Source organism: Cervus elaphus, chromosome 23 (genome assembly GCF_910594005.1).
Source record: "Cervus elaphus chromosome 23, mCerEla1.1, whole genome shotgun sequence".
Taxonomy (NCBI): domain Eukaryota; kingdom Metazoa; phylum Chordata; class Mammalia; order Artiodactyla; family Cervidae; genus Cervus; species Cervus elaphus.
In genome coordinates this window covers 35,065,783-35,087,456 of record NC_057837.1, presented here as the reverse complement: position 1 = coordinate 35,087,456, position 21,674 = coordinate 35,065,783, and the positions used below count along the sequence as shown (strand labels likewise).

The window sequence follows — 21,674 nt, the reverse complement described above, 5'->3', positions numbered from 1 at the left end:
TAGACAAATCAAACAAAAACAAACATGTAGATACAGACAACAGAGAGGAAGGGGTAAGAGAGATCAGCTGTATGATTATTGATGGAAACTAAATTTTTGGTGGTGAGCATGCAGTAGGGTAGATCAAAACAGAAACAGAATGTTGTGCACCTAAAACATATAATGTTATAAACTAAGGTTACCTCAATCAGAAATCTAAAAAAATTTTAAGGTTAACAACCTTCCCCCAATCTTGTCTACATCCTGCTGGCCCAAGTATTTATTCTTTTCATCTGTTCAGATCAGAATGACTTAAACAATGAAAAAACGCAGTAGCAATAATGTGTATTCTTTATTTACACAGCAACCTTCTTTTACAGATTCTAAACTTCAGGGAGTGAGAACACTGTCTTCTAAATATTTGTGGGCTGGATCTAGGTTCCTCAGTAAAAGGCATTTAATACAGATGGAAACATTTGGCAGAACTCTCAAGGTTATAGTTTTATCAGGGCCACTTGTTACTTCTCCCTGTTACATAATCCTATCACATTTTGGCCCTTCTCTCCATGGACGTTCCAGACAAGTCAGCTACCAGAGATGAGAAAAATTCAACTTTTCATCTGAATTCATTGTTTGAACACTTACATCTCCCACTCTAACCCAGGGAAAATGGTATTTTTATTTCAGCAAAGGTTAACTTCATAATATTTGATCTTGGAACATTCGTGATGAAAACCGGGTTAAGAAATCCCATGTCACAGCACCTCCTGCTCATGTCTGCAAACCTTGGGGCCAGGTCTGGCCATAACCCAGGCCTCTCTCCTCTGCTCCGAGTCACTGATCTCATTTCTCATGACTCCTTGACAGACTCCAGCCAAGAGAACTTCCCACACACATCTCCACACACAGACCAGTCAATCAAAGCACTAATGTGGCACCTACTGTGTGCAAAAAGAGCCCTGTGTTTTACTCTCCACTGGCCAATTGCTGGATTAAAAGCCTGGCTCAGAATTTCCTTCCAGAAAATGTCCTTTGCTTAATGACTCCCCTTTCCATTGTCTCTATAAATATGTGTCCTCTGGTGAGCCCAACTCCAGTCCTGCTAAGATAATTAGCATTTAACTAGGACCTACAGGGAGGGATAAATTGGATGACACAACAACCCTGTACACACACACAGATACACACACACATACAACTCACAATTATAGTTAACAAAAATTTCATGAAAACAATACTAACTCTTACTAGACAGGATACGCTCAAGTATTTTTAAATTCTAATTCTGTTTCATTTTTTAAAAATTCTCATTTTTATGTACAAAATTGATTTCGAGACCAGCCCTGGGTATTTAGCATAGAAGTTAATTAGAGATTCTAGAGAATGAACCTATAATTCAAGCAGGAAGTTCACAAATATTGTCAGAGAAAGTGAAGCTTGCTCCAAATAAAATACTTGCTAACAGATGCCAAGGTTGACTAAATCCTCTGAATTTCTAAGAATTAATTCATTCCTGAAGGCAAACTTTTATTTTTGAGCATCCAGTCCAGTCTAGACTTGAGCGTACAAAAATGGATAGATAGGGTTCTTGTCGTCCAGAACCTCATGGTTTAACACAGGATGCAGAAGACCCAGGACTCTTGGTCAGTGCCCTAAGTTCTATGACACACCCTGGGGTGCTCCCTAATTCAGGAAGGGGTGGGTGCACTTCCTAGACCTGGCGACTCTCTAGCGGAAGCTAAGAGGAGTGACGCTGTCTCCACAGACTGAGAGAGTCACAGATGCTTGTGTTTCTAGGGGAGGGGCCCTCTTGGGTCTGCAGGCATTGTGAGCGAGTGGTCCCTGTGACTCCAGTGAAGGCCACTGACAGGGAGATGGTCAGAGATGAGACTTCAGAAGGAAGTGAACAAAGATGCTTGAATTTTCTCCTGAAACCTAAAGGTAACCCACTGACAGGATAAAGAGGTTTCCGGTTTTGAAAGATCCCTAAAGGAGCAGTGTGGATGATGCTGGCCAAGAAGCAGGCTGGGGCAGCAGGTCTAGTTAGGGGGTGAGTGCAGAAACCCAGAGGAAAGAGCGTAAAAAGGACCTTACTGGGGTGATAGTGGTGGGAATGGAGAAGCAGGGAGCCCTCTGTGAGGCATCAAGGACACAGCGGCCAGTGGCTTAAAGTAAGTCCTGTCTGGATGGGCATCTGTGCTAACCACTTGGCAGGAGGATGTAGGTGGGGAGACAAAGTTTCAGGAAAGGAGTTCAGTGCTGGATATGCAGAGTTTGGAGTGCCCAGACTGGTTTTAATTGCCACTTGCATATGGAGATTAGGGAGCAGTCTAGCCTGGTGTTAGATGAAGCCACAGGCAAAGATCGAACCAGCAGAAGATTGGAAATAAGGCTCAGAGAAGGCCCCAGATTCAGGGTTATTACTGATTTGCTAGAGATCAGCTGGGTCTGGTGAGCCTGGGATCCGCACAAGCTGCCTTGTCTTTGCTCCTCCAGCTTTTCCTAGCTTAAATGCTGCCAGAGCTCTCCCAGAGAGCCGGAGAAGTGGAGAGTCTTTATTGTATTTATCCAACACAGTCCCTCCTTCAGGAGACTTCCGGAGATGGCACAGGTGCCAGGCAGAGGGCATAGCTCCAACAAAGGCAGAATGAAGAAGCTAAGGGTGATTCTCTACTCAGTCATTAACAAACTGTAAAGGGCTGGTTTTGAAATTTCTGGTGGGCAGGGGGTTCCAAATTGCTCATAGATTCTGCTCTATCCTCTTGACACACTGGACTGTTGTACTGATTGTATTTCTGAGGACCCTGCGCTAGGAGAGCTATTTCATTATTGGGCCTAAAGTCCTTCCAGCTTTGAATTACTGCACCTGAGTCCACATAGAGACCAGCTCCAGGGGAGGGCAGAGGGATGAGGAGGGAGGAGGGGAGGCTGAAGCTCAAGCTTTCTTCTAGGGTGTCAGAAGCTCACTGTTGTTATGGACTGAGTTGTGGTCCCCTGCCCCTTGTCAAATTCATCTGCTGAAGTGCTAACTCCCAGCATTTCAGCATGTGACTGTGTTTGGAGGCAGGGTCTATAAAGAGGTAACTTACTTAAAATGAGGTCTCATGGGTGGGCTGTCATCTACTCTGACTGGTGTCTTTAAAAGAGGAGATTAGGACACAGACAGACACAAACAGAAAAAAGACCATGCCAAGGACAGAGAGGACCCCCACCCTCAAGCTGAGTAGAGAGCCCTCAGGAGAAACCAGTCTTCCTGACACCTGATCTTGGATTTCCAGCCTCCAGATCTGTGAAAAGATTAGTTTCTGTGGTCCAGGCCACATGGCCTGTGGTAGTTACTAGGCAGCCCTAGAAAACTATCAATAACACACTCACCTTTCATTCTTCTGATGGGGGCTGTTGTGCATAACTTGGTGTTATGGTGTTCCTCCTACTCAAGAGGAAAAGAGTCTAACACTCAGAGGAAAAGCAGCAGGGGCTGGATGGAAATCACATGCCAACGCAAGCTAGTGAAACAGACGAATAGCAAGTGCGGATTTCACAAATCTAAATTTACCTACTGCTTTGCAGACTACCAAGTACTCCACGAACCTTATTAACTCGTTTAATCTTTGCAACTGCCTCAGCATCACCTGGGAACTTGTTAGAAACTCCAAGTTCTCAGCCCTGGCAGATGTAAAGCATCGGAAAGTGGGGCGGGGCTTCGCGACAAGTGTTTCAACAAATCTCAGGTGGAGGTGGGCGGGGGATTCTGATCAGCGAAAGTTAAGTATGAGAACCACTTGGGTGGGGGGTGGGGGAAAGAAAGGCAAGGTCTTCCGTCCAGACCCGCAGGTCGGAGGGTGACGTGACTTTCACAGTTGTGATTGGAGGGGCCCGGAGCGCCTGTGACTACAAAGTTCGCACACCTTGCTGGATTTTATCCCTGGATCGGCTGGACACTCGGAGCTCCAGTTCCAGGTCTCTAAGGTCAGTGGCGCCCCTCCGGCCTCAGAGCGGCTGCAGGTCTGGAGCCCCGGGAGCGCGGCGAGCCCTGGGGCCCGGAGCCGCCGGACGCGTGCGCGCGCGTTCCCCAGCAGGCGCGGGTGCGCGCCGAGGGGGTGGGTCGCCCGGGCCCCGCTGGCCTGGCGCGCGGTCCGAGCCACTCAGAGCGCCCGGCGGCCGACACCCGGGGGCCCTACAATTAATACCCGGCGCCCGCCCGCCGCTTCGGGACTCGCGCGCCCGCTCTCGGGGAAGGAGGCGCTCGCTGGGCCCTGACCCGCCTCGCAACTCGTCTGCTCTCGCAGCTGCGGCGACCGAGCGCCGGACAGACCCTCCCGAGCCCCTCGCCGAGAGCCAGCTCGCGCAAGGACCAGTGTGCCACCCCCTCGCCAACCTCGTCGCCGCGGGGAACTCTGCGCCGGCGGCTGGCAGGCAGGTGGGCGAGCGCGCCGGCTAGGTGAGTGCGGGAAGTCGGGGCGAGCTGGGGAACCCGCTGGGCTGGGGACGCGGACCCTCGAGCGTGGGTGTCCTCTCGGCTCCTCCTAGCCCCTCTCCAAAGTTGTACCCTGGATCTGCGGCAGGGCGGAGGCGGGGGTAGCGGGAGACGGGTAAGCTCACCTGCTGGAAGTGTGTTTACTCGGGCGAAAGAACGAGTCATTGGCCAGCCACTCCCCCCTGGCTGGGGAGCAACACGCCGGCCGACCTGGGCTCCCCTGGGACTGCGACTGTCCCTGAAGCTGCCCCAAGTGTCTTCCGAGTCCTAGGGCTCGGGGGTGTGATAAGGCCACCACCCTCGCCTCCGGCCCTTTAATTCGGGCAGAAGAAGTCTACTGAGAATCAGGACCCAAACTTTGTTTGACACAGTGAAACTGACTTTCCAGGGCTTTTTTAAACTGGTCTTGCACACGCGGTTAATGGTGGGTTCCTGAGGACGCCTCCGGGGAGCAGGACTGGACCGGCCGGCCCGCGAGTGGGGCGCGCAGTGGGCCCGGGGCACAGGGACAGCCCTGGTCCTCTTGGGCCGGGGTCGGGCCCAGCTCGTGCATAACGGCCCAGGACAGTCCCGGCGCGCTGACCCCTACTCTCGTGGGTGGCCGCGGTGGGAGGCGCGGGAGTCCCTGCGCTCGGCCGGGCTCCATGTTCCCGACCCGCTCCAGCCCGGGGAAGCTCCGGCCGGTGGCCCGGCAGAGGGCGCCCGCTCCCGATCGCCGCGCCGGCCAGAGGAGGGAGGGCACTCGAGTGAGGCTCCAGGTGAGGAGCTGTGAATCATCCCGGGAGGGGGACCCGGTCCTCGTTCTGGGAAAGCAGGCAGGGAGTGGCCGCGGCGCTGTCGAGAGTCCAGGCTGCCCAGCGGCAGTCGGGCGGGGAGCGGCAGCTGTGCCCCGGGAGGTCTGGGGGAAGCTCGGAAAGAAGGTGAGGAGCGTCCCTCCGCGCGGTGGCCGAGTGCAGGGATCCGCCGCGCAGAGCTCGGGCGGGCAGACACTAGGACGCGCCGCGGGGCGCCCTCCCCCGGGGGCCGGAGGTGAGGTTAGTTAGACTTGGGCTTGGGGAGGTCCTGCCCTGGGCACCGGGGGTGACCGACCCCCGGGCCGCCGCGATGGGGCGCTCCCGGGGGCGGGGGCCTGCGGGGTCCCGGAGCAACAACAAAGGCGCGGCGCGGTCGCCGCTCCCACCCACTTCCGTCCCGGCGCGCCCGGGCGCGCGCCGCCCCGCGGCACCGGCCGGCTCAGGCTTCCCCTCCGCGGAGTTTCGGGAAGTTAGCGGGGCGGCCCGTTAGGCTGGGAGGAGGGGCGGGGAAGGGGCGGCCCGGGGAGGGACACGCGTGTGCCCAGAACTGCGACACTGCTGGCCTCCCTGTCTCACCGCCTGGGCGGAGGGTGAGGGCAGCAGCGGCCCCCGGGCGCCTTCCTCGGGGTCCCTGGGTCGCGCCCCAGCGGTGGGAAGTGCAGGCGCCGCGCGCCCTGCCAGCCCCCCGGGCCACGCCCCTCCGCGCGGGCTCCCGGAAGGGAGGGGCTTAGTCCCGGGGTGACAGCGGCCGTCCCCCGGTACCCCGAGGGGAGCTCCAGAAGGCGGTAATTGCATTACCGTGAGGGAGCGACCCGGCAGCTCTAGTTCAGGCCGCAATCTGGGTCAGGTGCGGGGTTAAGCGCTTCTGGCGTCGGCATTACAGCTGGGGTGCAGTCCTGACGGTTTGTTGTAATTGAAGTTCCGCCGAGGGGAGAGGACCGCGGGGAGAAAGAGCTCCTCTTCTCCCCCGAGGTTGTGGTCACTGCGTGCAAACCCCAGGCTTAGGCACAAGCCTGTCCTTGGGATGGCAGGGACAGCATCTCCCTTGTGCGACAGACGCTTCCCGGGAGCAGGACGCCAGAGGAGGTGCTGCCCAGGAGAAACCCGGGGCGCTCTGCTCTGGTGTGAAACCGTATCCGGCCGTAATCGACGGATAGATTTCACGTTTTCTTATCTGCCGCCACTCCCTTCTGAAGTAGGGAAAGGCCTTCTGAACGAGACTCTTATATCCACTTAAGAAGGATCGTCACCATTCACTCTTAAGCCTCCTAGCCTCCCGCAGAAAGATGACTTCTATCGTAAAGATGGGGAAACGGACTCAAAGAGGTTTCCAGCACCGAGTCTGTCCAGCTCCAAAGAGTACCGTTCGTTTGCTAGTCCCAGTTCCTACGCCAAAGGCTGCCCCTCGAGAGGCATTGTGGATTGGTGATTGCAGTCAGTGGTACAAGCTCTAAGCCTGGGTTCGGTTTGATGGTGTTAGTTATTAGGATTAGATTGACTCCACCTGTGGCTGACTTTTGCAGTCGCTCAGGGCCTCAGCTAAACCAAGTTTGTTTATTTAGGCCACCGCGAGCAACTTGGAGGATCTCAGTTCCCCAACCAGGTATTGAACCCAGGCCCATGGGTTCTGGCAGTGAAAGCCAGAACCCTAACCATTAGGCTACCAGGGAACTCCCCCAACTCTTGGTTTAAAGCTTAAGGTATATGAAGACAACTAAACTGCTTAGAGTCATCTGACAGCACTAAAGAGAGGCAGAAACAGCTGCGGTTTGCCTCCGCAGGCGTCTCATTAGGCAGGTGGGCCGGGGCTCAGGAGGTCTATCTAGGAAGCTCACAGCTCCGTTGGCCTTCCTGCAGGAAGACGGCTGCATTTCCTACCCCATCTAAGCTCTGACATTGCTGCCACGTGTGTTTAAAATGAAGTCTGCCTTGGAAATGCATCAACCTTCATTAATTAAAGTCATAACTAGTAGGTTATGACAAAATTCCTGTTAGGCATCTGAGATCATCACATCTTTAAGCCTTATTGAACTCCAGTTTATGATATGAGAAGGTGGTATTGTCTTGAGTGTACTGGAAGTGTGTTGTCTCAGAGAAAAATGTTGTTTGAAACCCTGGAATGATAGTCCTGACTCAGAATGTCCTAGGGTACTGCCAGTTGTGCAGACAGCGAGGTGTGATGATTAAGGCCTGGCTTCCTCTGCTGCCTCCCCCGTCTAGAGGTGTGTGACGCTGGGGCTTCCCAGGTGGCACAAGGGTAAAGAATCCACCTGCCAAGCAGGAGGCATGGGTTTGATCCCTGGTTGTGGAAGATCTCCTGGAGAAGGAAATAGCAACCCACTCCAGGATTCTTGACTGGGAAATCCCATGAGCAGAGGAGCCTCGAGGGCCACAATCCAAAGAGTCGGGCACTACTTAGCAGCTAAACACCACCGCAATCATAGCATTGCCTGGTTTCAAGCTGCAAGGGTTAAATGTGACCCTTCATATAAGGCACTTAGTAGCAGGGATCCTAACACTGTAGCCACTCAACAAGTGTTAACTAATAATGAGGAGGTTTGAGAACAGAACCTTCTCTTCCCTTGTGTGGAGAGGTACAATAGTTGAGAGTTAACTTGATCGTCTTCATTCATGTAGCAAGGTAATGCACTTAGCTATTCTTTCTTGTCAGCAAGTGTTATGTGTGTGTCTGTGTTGGGGGTGGGGTGGTAATGATGGAAAACTTTGTCTAGTCGCCCAAGGAATTTACAAGGAGCTCTGGAACCGCCCGGTTTTCCTCCTCCTGTCACCGCTGTGTAATTTTGTGGCCAACCTTCCAGCTATTCCTCTTTCTTTTTAAATTCAAAGCCAGTATCCCGTGGCCAAGAGGACAGGACTTAAAAAAAAAAAAAAAAAGCCCTCAAAACCACCAAACAAGCTGGAGAAAAGGAAGCAGGTCTTCTCTTTGTGCCTTCACTAGCCACTGACAACGCTAAAGAAAATTTCTGTGTCTGTGAAAATTGTGCTGGCCTGATCCTGGCAAGTGGGAAAATAGAAATCTTTCTGGAATAGACTTGGAAAATAGAATATTTTCTGGAGTCTGTTTAAAGATGAGCCACAAAATTGATCAGGGAGGGAGGAGAGTTTGAGATAACATTTTAAAACTGTTTGCTCAAATATGGTCAACTGTGCATGATGCCCAGATTGCCAAACTAACATTTGGAAGGTGGCAGAGAGGGATCTGGTTACGTCCAGTTAAGCTACACGAGTGAACATCCAGGATAACTATTTCATATGTTTAAAAAAAAAAAAAAACTTGGAAGATTTTTGATTTAGCCAATGCAAGTGGAGAAATAGCTATTTTTAAGTGTACTATGTCAAGTTGTTGATGAAGACCTCCTGAACATTGCTGCTTCCTGGTTCTTGGTTTTTGCATTTATCGTTTAAATAATCATCCTGGGTGAAGGGCTGGAGACCTTATAACATCATTAAATGCCACCCAATGGTGAAAGTTGTCACCAAGAAGGGCATGGAGTGGAGTCCAGAGTGGGATTGCCCTTGAAAGCCATACACAGGTTTTTCCATTTGGGTGCTAATGAGCTGCATGTATATAACCAGGGGACGGCGTGCAAAGGGTTAGCAGCGAGGTTTCTCCCCTTTTGTGCATCTCGCTGCATTTGTAGCTACTTGCTGAGTTTCCAGGGCGGAAGAAAGAAGCAGCTGCGGGGCATGCGCCAGACCTGCGCTGGGCTGTCGCTTCCATTGTGGGGAAGATGAACAGGCAGCCTTATTTTGGATCACATAGCAGCTTGTTCAAAAGCATCTTGCATTCCCCAGCTGCTCCACAACTTCTTCGCGTATGGGAGAGAACTTGCCAGCTGCTGGGGCAACTGTGCTTACATTTGCTGCTTTTGTGCAGAAACCCAGGAAGGTAAAAATCCATAGATGCCTTTGTTAAACTGTAGCCATTGTAAAGAGTCTTGTTTGTTTCTGTTATGTCAATGTTATTCCAGATAGAGGGTCTCAGGGGGAGAAAAGGAAATGTCAGAATTAACATTCCCTCCCTCCCCATACCTTTTTTTTTTTTTTTTTTTTAGGATGACCAGCATGTATGTAGTTTTTCTCTCCTGAAAACCTAGGCTGCTTTTGTATTTCAGTGACTAACAAAGAAACAGGTTGCATGGTAAAATTAAGTGGGTTTTTTTTTTAAGTTGCCATATTCCTCAGGGTTAATCATATATATTCTTCTGTTGCGTGAAATGTATAAAAGTTACAATGATTGTCCAGACTGTGCGCTTTTGTTTTCTGAAGATTTAGGGTATTTTGCATTTGTTAGAGCCAGCCTGTGCCCACACCCTTATCTTATCCTTGAGAAAACTGGAGTTTCCAAGAAGTTGTTACTTACCCAAGATGACTTAGCTCTTTGATTTACTTCAGTATGTCTTAGGTTGAGTGTTTACATGCAAGCAGGCCTGGAGAACCTGAAGATGAAAAAGGGCTTGGGCCTAGCCGTGGATGGACTCGCAGGTCAGAAACAACAGACACAAACAAGTACACCATGAGGGCTGTAACAGAGGCAGCGTGTGTGTGTGTGTGTGTGTGTGTGTGTGTGTGTAGGTGCCTCTTCAGAGAGCTTTTTGTTAATCCCATTATTGTCACCATGTCTGCTCAAATAAAGCCGAGGAGGAGGGTGTGCGGCCAGGAAGATGGGAGAGGCTTGATAAGGTTGATCAAATGTTGAGTTCGTATCCTAATAAGAGAAGGCTTCACACGTGCGTGTAGACACACCTTTCTCTACCAGAGCCCCCCAGTTCCCTGACTCCTGCCCAGCATTCAAAAGCATGTACTGTGCTTAGTCGCTCAGTTGTGTCTGACTATTTGCGATCCTGTAGACTGTAGCCTACCAGGCTCCTCTGTCCCTGGAGATTCTCCAGGCAAGGATACTGGAGTGGGGTGCCATGACCTCCTCCAGGGGATCTTCCCAACCCAGGGATCGAACCCAGGTCTCCTGCACTGCAGAAAGATTCTTTACTGAGCCACCAGGGAAGCCCAAGAATACTGGAATGGGTAGCCTATTCCTTCTCCAGTGGATCTTCCCGACCCAGGAATCACACCAGGGTCTCCTGCATTGCAGGCAGGCAGATCTTTACCAACTGAACTACCAAGGAAGCCCACTCAAAAGCCTCTTGCCTCCTAATTCCTGTGAATGGAGGTGAACGAATGACTCTAGCAGCTACAAGCATAAATCCAGTGCTTTATAGGAATTGAGTCAGCTTCAGTCCCTTTGTTCTAGGAGAGGTTATAAAATAAACTCTGATCACTTGTGTGTGTGTGCTAAGTCAACTTCAGGCATATCTAATTCTGTGACCCTGTGGACCATACATAGCCCACCAGGCTCCTCTGCCCTTGGGATTCTCCAGGCAAGAATCCTGGAGTGGATTGCCATGCCCTCCTCATGAATAAAACCCTCTGATTGTGATGCTCATTGCACTCTTAGCATCTTTTGTGCTGGCACGCACTGTGGCTTCAACTCTCCCAGGGACCCATTAATTGCCAAGTTAGACCCACATTTCTAAGCCCTTTAATCTCCTTTAGGGCTCCACTGACACTTCCACACATCTATTATTTCATCTCCTTTGCACAGGGATCTTAGCTTTTTGACAGCATCACAGCTTTCAGTTGGTTTTGCTGGCATTTCTTTCGAGACCCTCAAGAACTGTGTTTGGTTCTCTGAGCTGATGACCTGGTGTGGCAGGAAGGGGGAGGTCTCAAGGGTGTGGGGTATATTTTACAAAAGAGGAAACTGGCCCTGCCTTTGAGAACCTTGCCTGGGCTAGGATTAGAATAAGATCCTGCCTCAAAGATCCATGCCCTTGCTGATCAAGTCTTGAAAGAATCAACTTGTTTGAAACTAGAGGACAAGGCCTCACCTTCTGGAGACTTCATTGCGTGTCTTTTGTCTGCATGGTCCCCACTGGATTCTTTCCCTGGAATAATTCTTTTCCTTATTGCACTTCTCTGAACGTTATAAATGTCCACTTACCATGTTCTGTTTTCAAGTCTTGGCTCTTGAGAGCAGTTGCCAACTTCTCTTTTGTTCCTTTATTTTTTAATTGAATTATAGTAGACTTACAATGTTGTGTTAGTTGCAGGTGTAACAGGTTCAAGTGATTCAGTTGTACACACACACATGTATATAAATCTATTGTTTTTCCGCTTCTTTTCCATTGGCAGTTATTATAAGATATTGAGTGGGGTTCCCTGTGCTGTAACAGTAGGCCCTTGCTGGACATCTGTTTTAAATATAGTGGTGTGTATCTGCTAATCCTAAACTCCTAATTTATCTGCCCCCCCTTTCCACTTTTGGTAACCATAAGTTTGTCTTCTTTATCTGTGTGTCTATTTCTGTTTTGTAAATAAGTACGTTTGTATCTTTTTTTTAGATTCCACATATGAATGATATCACATGGTATTAGTCTTTCTCTTCCTGACTTCACTTAGTATGATCACCTCTGGGTCCGTCAAGCTTTATAACACGGGCATCCCTCCTACCTGCATGAACGAGCACACACATGCCTGCATACACACAGAGGCCCAACATGGCCAGTGGACGTGTTACTCTTCTTCAGCCAGCCCAGCTCCTTTTTTCACGTTAACTACATCTCAGAGTGTTTCATCCCTGTTCAGTGCTCTGGATGCAATAGCTGCTTCCCTGTAGGAGGAAGAAGGTGATGAGCTTTGGGGGTGCAGCCATGAGGGGCCGCTTTTTGTCTCAAGACCGCCCCACCCCGGTGAGTTCCTTGTGCGGACAGTTTTGCTCCCATAGGCCTCCTGACAGCACCCCACACCCCAAGCTTTGGCTGCCTTCTCCTCCTTGTAAGACCCTTTTTCTTTCCCTCTCTGATGAGCTGCCCTTCTTCTCCTGGTCTGTGGCCGTCACCCAGCCACCTCTCACAGCCGTTGGTTTCAGGTGTCTTAGGGACACTTTGCCTGGAATGCCCTTATCTCCATCTGTCATTGGTGTTTGATTGCTCCCCCACTATCCAGCCTGCCCTTTGACATGGGGTGAGTTCTCCCGCTTGCCATCCTCGCTGCCTGCTTCTGCGGGCTTCTCCTCCTCTGGCTGATGGCTGATCCTTGGCTCATCCTGCGGCCCTGTTTCGGCCCCTCTGTCTGCACTTTCCCAGGCCTCCCAGTCCATGGCTCTGTTTCTGTCCTGCGTTTTCCTTCACGCTTCCTCTGCTCCCCACCCCACCCAACCCCCTTTTTTGGTTTTGTTTTGTTTTACCCTCTTGATTTTTATTTGTTGAGATGTGGTTGACATACCAGCTTCAGGTGTACAACATAATGATTCAATATTTGTATATGTTACGAAATGACCACAATAAATCTAGTCAACATCCATCACCACGCATAATGACACATTTCTTGTGCTGAGCACTGTTGAAGTTGACTCTCTTAGCCTCTTTCAACTAATCCTTCCTCCCCTTCTGTGAAGGTGCTTCCTGAGAAACAGATTCTTTCTCATTTATTTGTTCTAACCCACACTTCGCAGGCCCTTGGGTATGATCATGACATATGTTATATGCAGTATTACAGTTTTTATTTTGAGGCTTGTAACTAAAATGATTCTTGGAATTGAACCTTGGAAACACCAGTCTTGAAACTGGTCCGGTAAGGGCATTTCAAAGACTTGAACTTTGGGGGAAATGTTTTGAGATTTATTTTGGCTTCCCTTTCACATGGCAGCACCTTGGAAGTCACTGGAGCACGAACTTGTGTTTTGATAACTTTTTCCTTGCAAATGGACATTGTACATACACCAAACAGAATTAATGTTTGCTTTTTTCCTTCCCCCTTTCAAATTACACTTTTGAGAGACTTTTAAAGGAAGTTGAGTTTGTGCTGGGTGGCCAGTCTGTTTCTGTGTAAATCCTGAAAGATTGGTCATCTTGAGTCTGTGCTGTTCCAGAGGGTTATGTCGGGTACTTCCTAGCTGTGATCCTACATCTGTGAAAATACACTGGAGAGGAGGTCTGAGGAGATCCTTCATAGATTCACCCTGATTTGGGAGTCTTTATTTTTCTCTCCAGACCTTCAGTCACAGAGAGGCATCTGCAGGGTCAGGATGGAGCAGGCTGGCTGTTGGGAGGCAGTGGAAGAGGATGCTTTGAAACAGGGCTGCAGGAGGAGCCTCTGGGGTTCAGATCCTGCTCAGTGGTGATCCCCATGAACTCTGGAGCCCTAGCATCTTGCTCTCCACTTTTTTTTTTTTTTTTACTTTTGCAAAACAAAGGGAAAGGATGCTCCCCTATGCCAAAATGGAGTTTGCTTCAGGATATTCCCAGTTAAAAAGGAGCCCAGTTTTCTTGCTCTGGTAGACAGGGGAGCCTGCTTAAAGCATTGGGGTAGGAGCTTACATTCCTACAGACTCACCCAGAGCAAAGGATCTTTGTTTCAGCTATGTCCTTTAATTGGTGTCCAGCGGCATCTTGATGTGGTTACTAGGTTAAGTTCACTTAATCTAGTTATCCGTCTATGTTAACATCTGGGGAAAGGCTTTTTAAGTTGGGATTATGTAGAAACAAGATGTGAAAGCATCAAGTGGACTGTTCATTCACTGATTTGGTCAGCAAATATCTGTTAACCGCATGTGTGTATGCACGTATATGTGGGCTTGGTATTGAGACTATAGAGTCAATCCTGACCTCATGGGGCTTACAATCAGAGATGGGTTTGCCAGCACAGAAGCACAGGAACATGTTGTGGGAGAGATGTGAGTACACTCCGGTTGTAACTGTGTATGCACTGGTGGGGGCGGTGATGCTGTTGATTACAGCAGCATGGAAGATTGGCTGCGACTGTGTATCGGGCTCTTTGCTGAGGTTTAAAGTGCAGTGCAACTTTTCATCAGCACCATCTCTGAGCTGAAGCCTTCACAGGCTAAGTGCCCCGAATGAGGCAAGACAGTAAGTAGTAGAGTCTGGGTGTGAACTCGGATCCCAAGCCATCAACTTTATTTAATCAAGGAGAAAACCTTGTCAGTGTCTTGTAGGTTGGCTTTTCCTTCTGTGGCCATCTGCACCACCGCATGTAATGAAGGAAGGGGGAAGCCTGGAGAGCGGTGTGCCTACAGGATGTCCGGTGGGGTGCAGATGGCCCCCGCTGTCCTCTAAGGGGTGTATGGTGGGGATGTAGTCCAGACAGTGACTCTGAGACTGTAATTACACATTTTCTCGGAGTGTCCTTTATACTCAGTGTTTTGCCAACTGTGTTTCTAAAGAGGCTTTCTTATCCTTCTGCCAAGCTCTGCAGAAACTAGCTGCCAGGCTTATTGTCACTCGGGAGGGACTGTCCTCCACAGCAGGCAGCCTCTTTTCCTGCTGCTGTGTGTCACAGCCAGCAGCATCTCCTGTCTGCCTTGCTGTTTTCAGTGGTTTCTGGGGGAGGAAAGAGGTTCTATTTCAGGCCTGTTGGAGGGAAGAGGGACTTCCCCATCTGTTGGAGGCGATCTGTGTGCCTGAAGCCGCTCTCAGAAGTCTCATCTTCACATCCAGCGTGGTGTAGACTACACTGCTCTTATCTTGAATGGCTTTCAAGGATCAAACGTTGGTATTTCTGATAAAAGCCAGGTTGTGATGTAAGAATACTGGCTAGGCAGGTTGGCAAAACCTACTATTCTTGGAGAAAAGGAGAGGCTTGAAAGGAAAGCTGGACCTGCTTTCTCTCAGAGGGAGTCTGTGTGGACCCAGGGCGGCCTTCTCAGGATGAATCACTCTGGGGCTTAAGAAGAAACTCTGACAAGGATGGTCTGCTCCAGGGCTGTGTCTGTGTGTCCTGTTTCAGGGATGGCCCTTGATAGCAGGGTAAGTAGAGAGGTAGTCCTCTGTTCCTAAATTGTGTGCTCCAAGGAGGAAATTCCATGCTTGAAAACTTGAAGGGAAGCAGGCTTTTTTTTTTTTTTGAAAAGCTGTATTTTTAGTCTATTGGATTGTAAGTCCAAAAGCTCTAAGAATAAGGCTAATAACACCCTATTACACCCGGAGTGTACTCACATCTCCTCCATAACGCGTTCCTGTGCTTCTGTGCACTACATTCCTAGAAAAATTGATAGATTGTGAATCCAAGTGTAGAGAGAACTGATTTCAAGTAGAGTTAGACTATTTCCTTCCCATTCCTCATAATAAATTTGATGTAAGACTTTTAAATAAGATATATGTGTATGATATGTAGATATATATGTATTTGCTTATATATATGTTTATATCCTTATTCTGACCCCAGAATTATCCAATTATCTGTTGAAAAACAGTCATCATCATAAAGTTCTGATGTCGGATTTCCAGGAAAAAGAGCATATTATATGCATGACAGGAAAATGACACAGTAGAAAAATGTTTCAGTTGATTATTTATATAAATCCAACATCTGTGTGTTTTTTAAAAAAACTTCCTCATCACTTTTTAAAAAAACTAAAAGCTTTCATCACATAGCTTTTTTTTTTTCCTATACTTGGTTCTCCCAGGGTTGGAAGAAAGCACAATTTAGTTACAGCAGGCAGTGAAAGCACTTTATTATTTTTTTCCATGAACAAATTAGTTCCATCCCTAATGTCTAGGCTTCTTGGGGGAAAAAAAAAAAAACTTAAAGGAAACTGCAAATTTATTGTAGAAAACTTTTCACTTTCATTTTGAGCACAGACACTAGTTTTAACTTCAAGTAGTAGCATCCTTTATCGGGTGGTAGAGTTGCTAATATCTATGCATGATGCTAAGTCACTTCAGTCGTGTCTGACTCTGTGTAGCCCTATGGACTGTAGCCTTCCAGGCTCCTTTCTCCATGGGATTCTCCAAGCAAGAATACTGGAGTGGGTTGCCATGCCCTCTTCCAGGGGATCTTCCCGATCCAGGGATTGAACCCGTGTCTCACATCTCCTGCATTGCAGGCGGGTTCTTTACCACTAGCGCCACCCGGGAAGCTAACATTTACAGGCCCACTTAGATATTTTTTGATCCACATGCATGAAATCCGTGGGATCCTGCATATGCGGATCTGCAATAGGTTGAATTGCCTGATGTGGAGCCCATGGACGAAGAGGGCTAACTCTTCGTTGGCCTATTCCTTCCATTTTCTATCCATTCCTTCCCATGTCACCTGAAAGTCCCCTTCATAAAGTTAAGCGCTATGTTTGCATAGCGTTAATCACTTAGTTGTATCTGACTCTTTGTGACCTCAAGGACTGTAGCTCGCCAGGCTCCTCTGTTCATGGGATTTCCCAGGCAAGAATACTGGAGTGGGTTGCCATTTCCTTCTCCAGGGGATCTTCCCGACCCAGGGACTGAACCTGGATCTCCCGCATTGCAGGCAGACTCTTTACCAACTGAGCCGCTGTGTTTGCATAGTCATCACCCAAACCTTTTTCTCCTCCATGCTTTTTGTTCTCTTTGGTTGCCAGCTCCACACGGATTGCTGAGAGAGAACCCCAGAACCCAGAATGGCTTTTCTGCTTTATCTGCTGTCCCACTTCCCAGTGCTTTCCCCATTGTTTTCGATTCCAGGGAGAACTGGGGACAGTTGATGAGCTGTGGAGGAGTTGCCCCCGTTGTGTTTAGGCTTACGAATTAGTTATCGTCATTCAGTGTAGGTGAACACAAGGATACCTGTGGATTTAATATTTTTTAGCTTCTGTATAGATAGAGACAATTTAACAGATGAATTCTTGAGAGAATTATTCTCCAGATGGGTTTCCTACTATTATTACTATTATTCCCGAAAGTATCATTCATCGTCGGGTAGGACAAACAGCTCTTGCTAAGAGTAATACCTTCTTCAGTGAATATTGGAAGTTATCGTTAAAGTGCTGTGAATATGACTTCTCATGAATAATCATCATTTCAATTTAGGAGATTTCAAGCATATGCTTATATGAGCGCTTTTATATGGAGAACACATTCACATCGCTAATGCCACTGAATCACAACCACCATCTGAAGTAGGTAATGTTCCCATTTCATAGAAGGGCAGTATTGAAGCTCACAGGGGTGAACTGGGTAGAATCATTTCTCTAGTGGGTGACAGGATTGAGATTCAAACCTAGGTCTTCTGACTCCAAGGTACACCGACCTTCCAGTGCACTGAGCCAGTAAATAAATGGTACTAATGTCATACTGCCATATTGTCAGGCTTCCCAAGTGCTGCTAGTGGCAAAGAACCCTTCTGCTAATGCCGGAGACTTAAAGGACGTGGGTTCGATCCCTGGGTAGGGAAGATCCCCTGGGGGAGGGCATGGCAACCCACTCCAGCATTCCTGCCTGGCGAATTCTATAGATAGAGGAGCCTGGCGGGCAGCAGTCCATAGGGTTGCAAAGAGTTGGTCACAACTAAAGCAGCTTAGCACACACACACACTCTTGCATGCACACAAGTCCATGTTGGTTTGGAGAACAGGATTCAAGTATTTGTCTGCTTTTTGCTGAAGATGTTGACTGTCCCAGATCTGTGTCTAACTCATAGTGACAACATTGTTTCTGTTTTGCTGCTGTTTTAATGTGTATATCTTCCAATTGCCATTCCCACTGTTTTCTTTCTTCTTTTCTCTTCCTCCTACCCTCCCTCCTCTTTGATTTCGCCCTTCCTTTCTTTTTCTTTACTTTCTGTAGATTTACTGAAGTATAATGTTACCACTGTTTCTTAACTTTCTAACAGGGTTTTGGGGGAAAGTTTGGCCCAGTGTTAAGCCAAAATTTATTAATTTCTTGGGCTTTATGTAATACAGTCTTAGAAAAGTTACTCAAACTTTTTTCTTGTTACTGTTCCTTTTACTTGCAGAGAAATCTCTTCAGTGGTAATTTGGGAAATTTTTGAGCAAATAAATCTAAAAAGGAGAAGAGTAGTGGCTTGATATTTGACAGTTTTTACCCCCCCCCCGTTATCTCTAGATTTTCATATTAATAGGAGGAACCAATGACCATGATCATTGAAAATAATATCTTGTACTTAAGTAATTTTTTTTATAGTTTCACACACATCTCATTTAATTTATATTTAAATTTTATTTATTTATGGCTGTGCTGGGTCTTCATTGCTGTACGGACTCTTTTCTAGTTGTGGTGTACAGGCTTCTCACTGCAGTGGCTTCTCTTCTTGCAGAGCATGGGCTCTAGACACTAGGACTTCCATGGTCGTGGTGCATGGGCTTAGCTGCTCTGTGGCGTGAGAAATCTTCCCAGGCCAGGGACTGAACCCATGTCTCCTGCTTTGGCAGGTGGATTCTCAATCACTGGTCCACCAGAGAAGTCCTCATTTAGCTTCTTTTTGCACTCTCTATGATGAACTTGGCTTGTCTTGTCTTTTCTATTAATAGATGAGGAAATTTTAGGTTCACAAAGAAAAATGTCCTACTCAAGATCATAAAAGAAGCAGGTTCTAGGGTCTGGCCTGGATTCTGACTCTTAGCCCTGTTTTTTCACTCTTGATGTGATTAGGTCAATAACAAGTGATATTTTCCAATGGGATTTGAAAAAATACTTAAAATATCAATTTTTTTATACACTTGCCACGATTTTAAAAGTCTGTTATAAAGCTGTTCAACTTCTTCCTTTCTCTCTTAATCCCTTATGAGATGGAAGGCAACAGCTGTTAGAAGAATGTCAGTGACCACGATAAATAAAGTAAAGCTCTTCACTGAGGGTGAGAAGGAAACGTATTGGCTGAATTCAGTGGAGTGTCAGGATTTTCGGTGATCAGAATAAAGATGCTGGCATGTTTTGCCATTGAAGATCTTGCCTCTTCCCCTCCTTTGACTGAGATTTTCCAAGTATATGTGCTAGAAAGGTAATCTCTGTACACGGAATGTTTATTGACTGTGGGAAACGAATTAATGTTTGCTGAGCATGCATTCTGGTGTAGGCTGTGTGCTAGGCATTGTCTGTACTTTAGCTTTTACATAGTCCCATAGATGAGTACCTGAAGTCTCAAGAAATTTAAACATAAGTGGGGAGCTGGTGTTCTTTTATGTCTATAGTATGAGTAAATCCAGATTCTTTGGACTCTACCATCTCTAAATTCTGTGATTGATTTTTTTTACAGATTAACTTTCCTAAAAATACTTTCTTTTCTAACTCCTGGTTAGCCTGGAAGCCAGACAAAAGTATTCAAGCATTCCCTGGAGATATTTTGGGTTTGATTCCAGACCTGTGCCATAAAACATATATTGCAATAAAGTGAGTCACATGAATTTTTTGGTTTCCCCATCCATGTAAAAGTTTTGTTTACAATATAATGTAGTCAATTAGGTATGCAATAACACCATGTCTAAAATAAGAAGTACATGCCTTAATTAAAAAATACTTCCCTGGTAGTCTAGTGGTTGAGACTCTGCACATCCACTTCAGAGGGCACAGGTTCAATCCTTGGTTAGGGAACTTTAGATCCCACATGCCATGTGGCACAGCCCAAAAAAAAAAAGAAATTCTTGTTAAAACATGCTAACCGTCATCTGAAACTTCAGCAAGTTATAGTAGAAACCTCAGAGATCGCTGACCACAGGGCACCAAACACAATAATGAAAAAGTTTGAAATATTGCAAGGATTACCTAAATGCAACACAGAGACGTGAAGTGACCAAATGCTACTGGAAAATGGCTCCAATAGACTCAATCAATGCAAGGTTACGACTTTCACGGATGTTGTTGTTCAGTCACTAAGTCATGTCCAGCTTTTACGACCCCACGGACTGCAGCACACCAGGCTTCCCTGTCCTTCACCATCTCCTGGAGTTTGCTTCAGTTCATGTCCATTGAGACAGCGATGCCATCCAACCATCTCATCCTCTATCGTCCCCTTCTCCTCCTGCTTTCTGTCTTTCCCAGTATCAGAGTCTTTTTCCAATGAGTCGGCTGTTCACATCAGGTGGCCAAAGTATTGGAGCTTCAGCTTCAGTCCTTCCAATGAATATTCAGGGTTGATTTCCAACCTGAATATTAGGATTAGGATTGACTGATTTGATCTCCTTGCAGGATCAATGCAAGGTTGCCACGTATGTGCATATTGATTTGTAAAGAACCCAATATCTGTTAAGTGCAGTAAAGCAATGTGTGATAATATGCCTGTACCAGTTATGATGATATCAGTAAGAAGCCAAAAGAAAAATTTGCTGTAAGTTGACCTGAATATGGACTGTCTAGGGTAGAAGACAGGGTAGGGTCATGAGTAGGGTAGAAGAGTGCCTCTCAACCTTAATATGCGAAAGGATCACCTGGGAATCTTGTTCAAATATTTTCTACATTTATTGATTTCCTATCTACTTGTCCTATTAAACATTAAGAGGGCAGTGTTTAAATATGTGACTGTTCTTGTGAATTGGCTTTTCTTCTTGAAACTATATCAGTTTTTGCTTCATATGTTTGGAAGCATACTTGTTAAGTTTGAATAGATGTTTAGGATTGTTATGTCCTATTGATGAACTGCATATTTTTCATTATGAAATGACTTCCTTTATAGCAGATGATAATTTTTACTCTGAAATCTTTGTCTGTTAGCCTGGTATATCTTTTTCCATCCTTTTTCTTTAAACCTATCTGTGTCTTTATATTAAAGTGCATTTCTTGTAGATAGTATGGATTTTTGGCTCTTGCTTTTATTTTTCCAGTTTGACAGTATCTTTTAATTGGTGTTTTCACACTTAGACCATTTACATTTAATATAATGACTGATATAATTAATTTTGAGTATGTAATTTTCCTTTTTTTTTTAATTTATCCTTTTATTCTCTTGTCCTGTTTTTCTGCTTTCTCTTGGATTGTTTGAGAATTTTTTTATGATTCAATTTTCTCTGTTTTGATGGATTATTAGCTCTATCTCTGCTTAGTTATGTTAGTGGTTGCTTTAGGGTGTATAGTATACTTCTTTAATCCTCTACCCTTAAGTGATGTTATTACTACTTTGTGCTAAGTTGCTTCAGTAGTGTCCAACTCTTTGTGACCCTGTGGACTGTAGCCCACTGGGCTCCTCTGTCTAAGGGATCCTCTAGGCAAGAATACCAGAGTGGGTTGCCATGCCCTCCTCTAAGGGATCATCCTGACCCAGGGATTGAACCCTTGTCTCTTCCATTTCCTGCATTGGAAGGTGGGTTCTTTACCACTAGCACAACCTGGGAACTAGCTGTCTACCCTTAAATGATGTTATTACTACGGTACCTGTATTATAAGAACTTTACAGGGAATTCTCTGGCAGTCCAGTGGTTAAGACTCCACACTTCCATTGTAGGAAGTGTGGGTTTGATCCCTGGTTGGGAAACTAAGATCCCAATGTGGTGGGGTGTGGCCAAAAAAAGAAAAAGAAAAGAAACTTGCAATAGTATACTTCCATCTTGGTCGTTGTATTACTTTACTTTCATATATGTAACTAACTCCACATAATTTTATTATTTTTGTTTTAGAAGTCATT

General features: G+C 46.9%; 1 protein-coding gene across 2 annotated transcripts in view; it reads left to right on the top strand.

Moving 5' to 3' along the window:
• The first annotated feature begins 4,112 nt into the window (after window positions 1–4,112).
• The window catches only part of SVIL (supervillin), a 255,470-nt gene continuing 237,908 nt past the window's right edge, over window positions 4,113–21,674 (top strand). Inside the window, exon 1 of one of the 2 annotated variants that reach the window (XM_043884802.1) lies at window positions 4,113–4,420. The gene's annotated coding sequence lies outside the window, so the exon portion shown is untranslated. Of the gene's footprint in view, window positions 4,421–5,244; window positions 5,377–21,674 lie in introns of those variants that run through there. The other variant, XM_043884803.1, reaches the window with a different exon arrangement.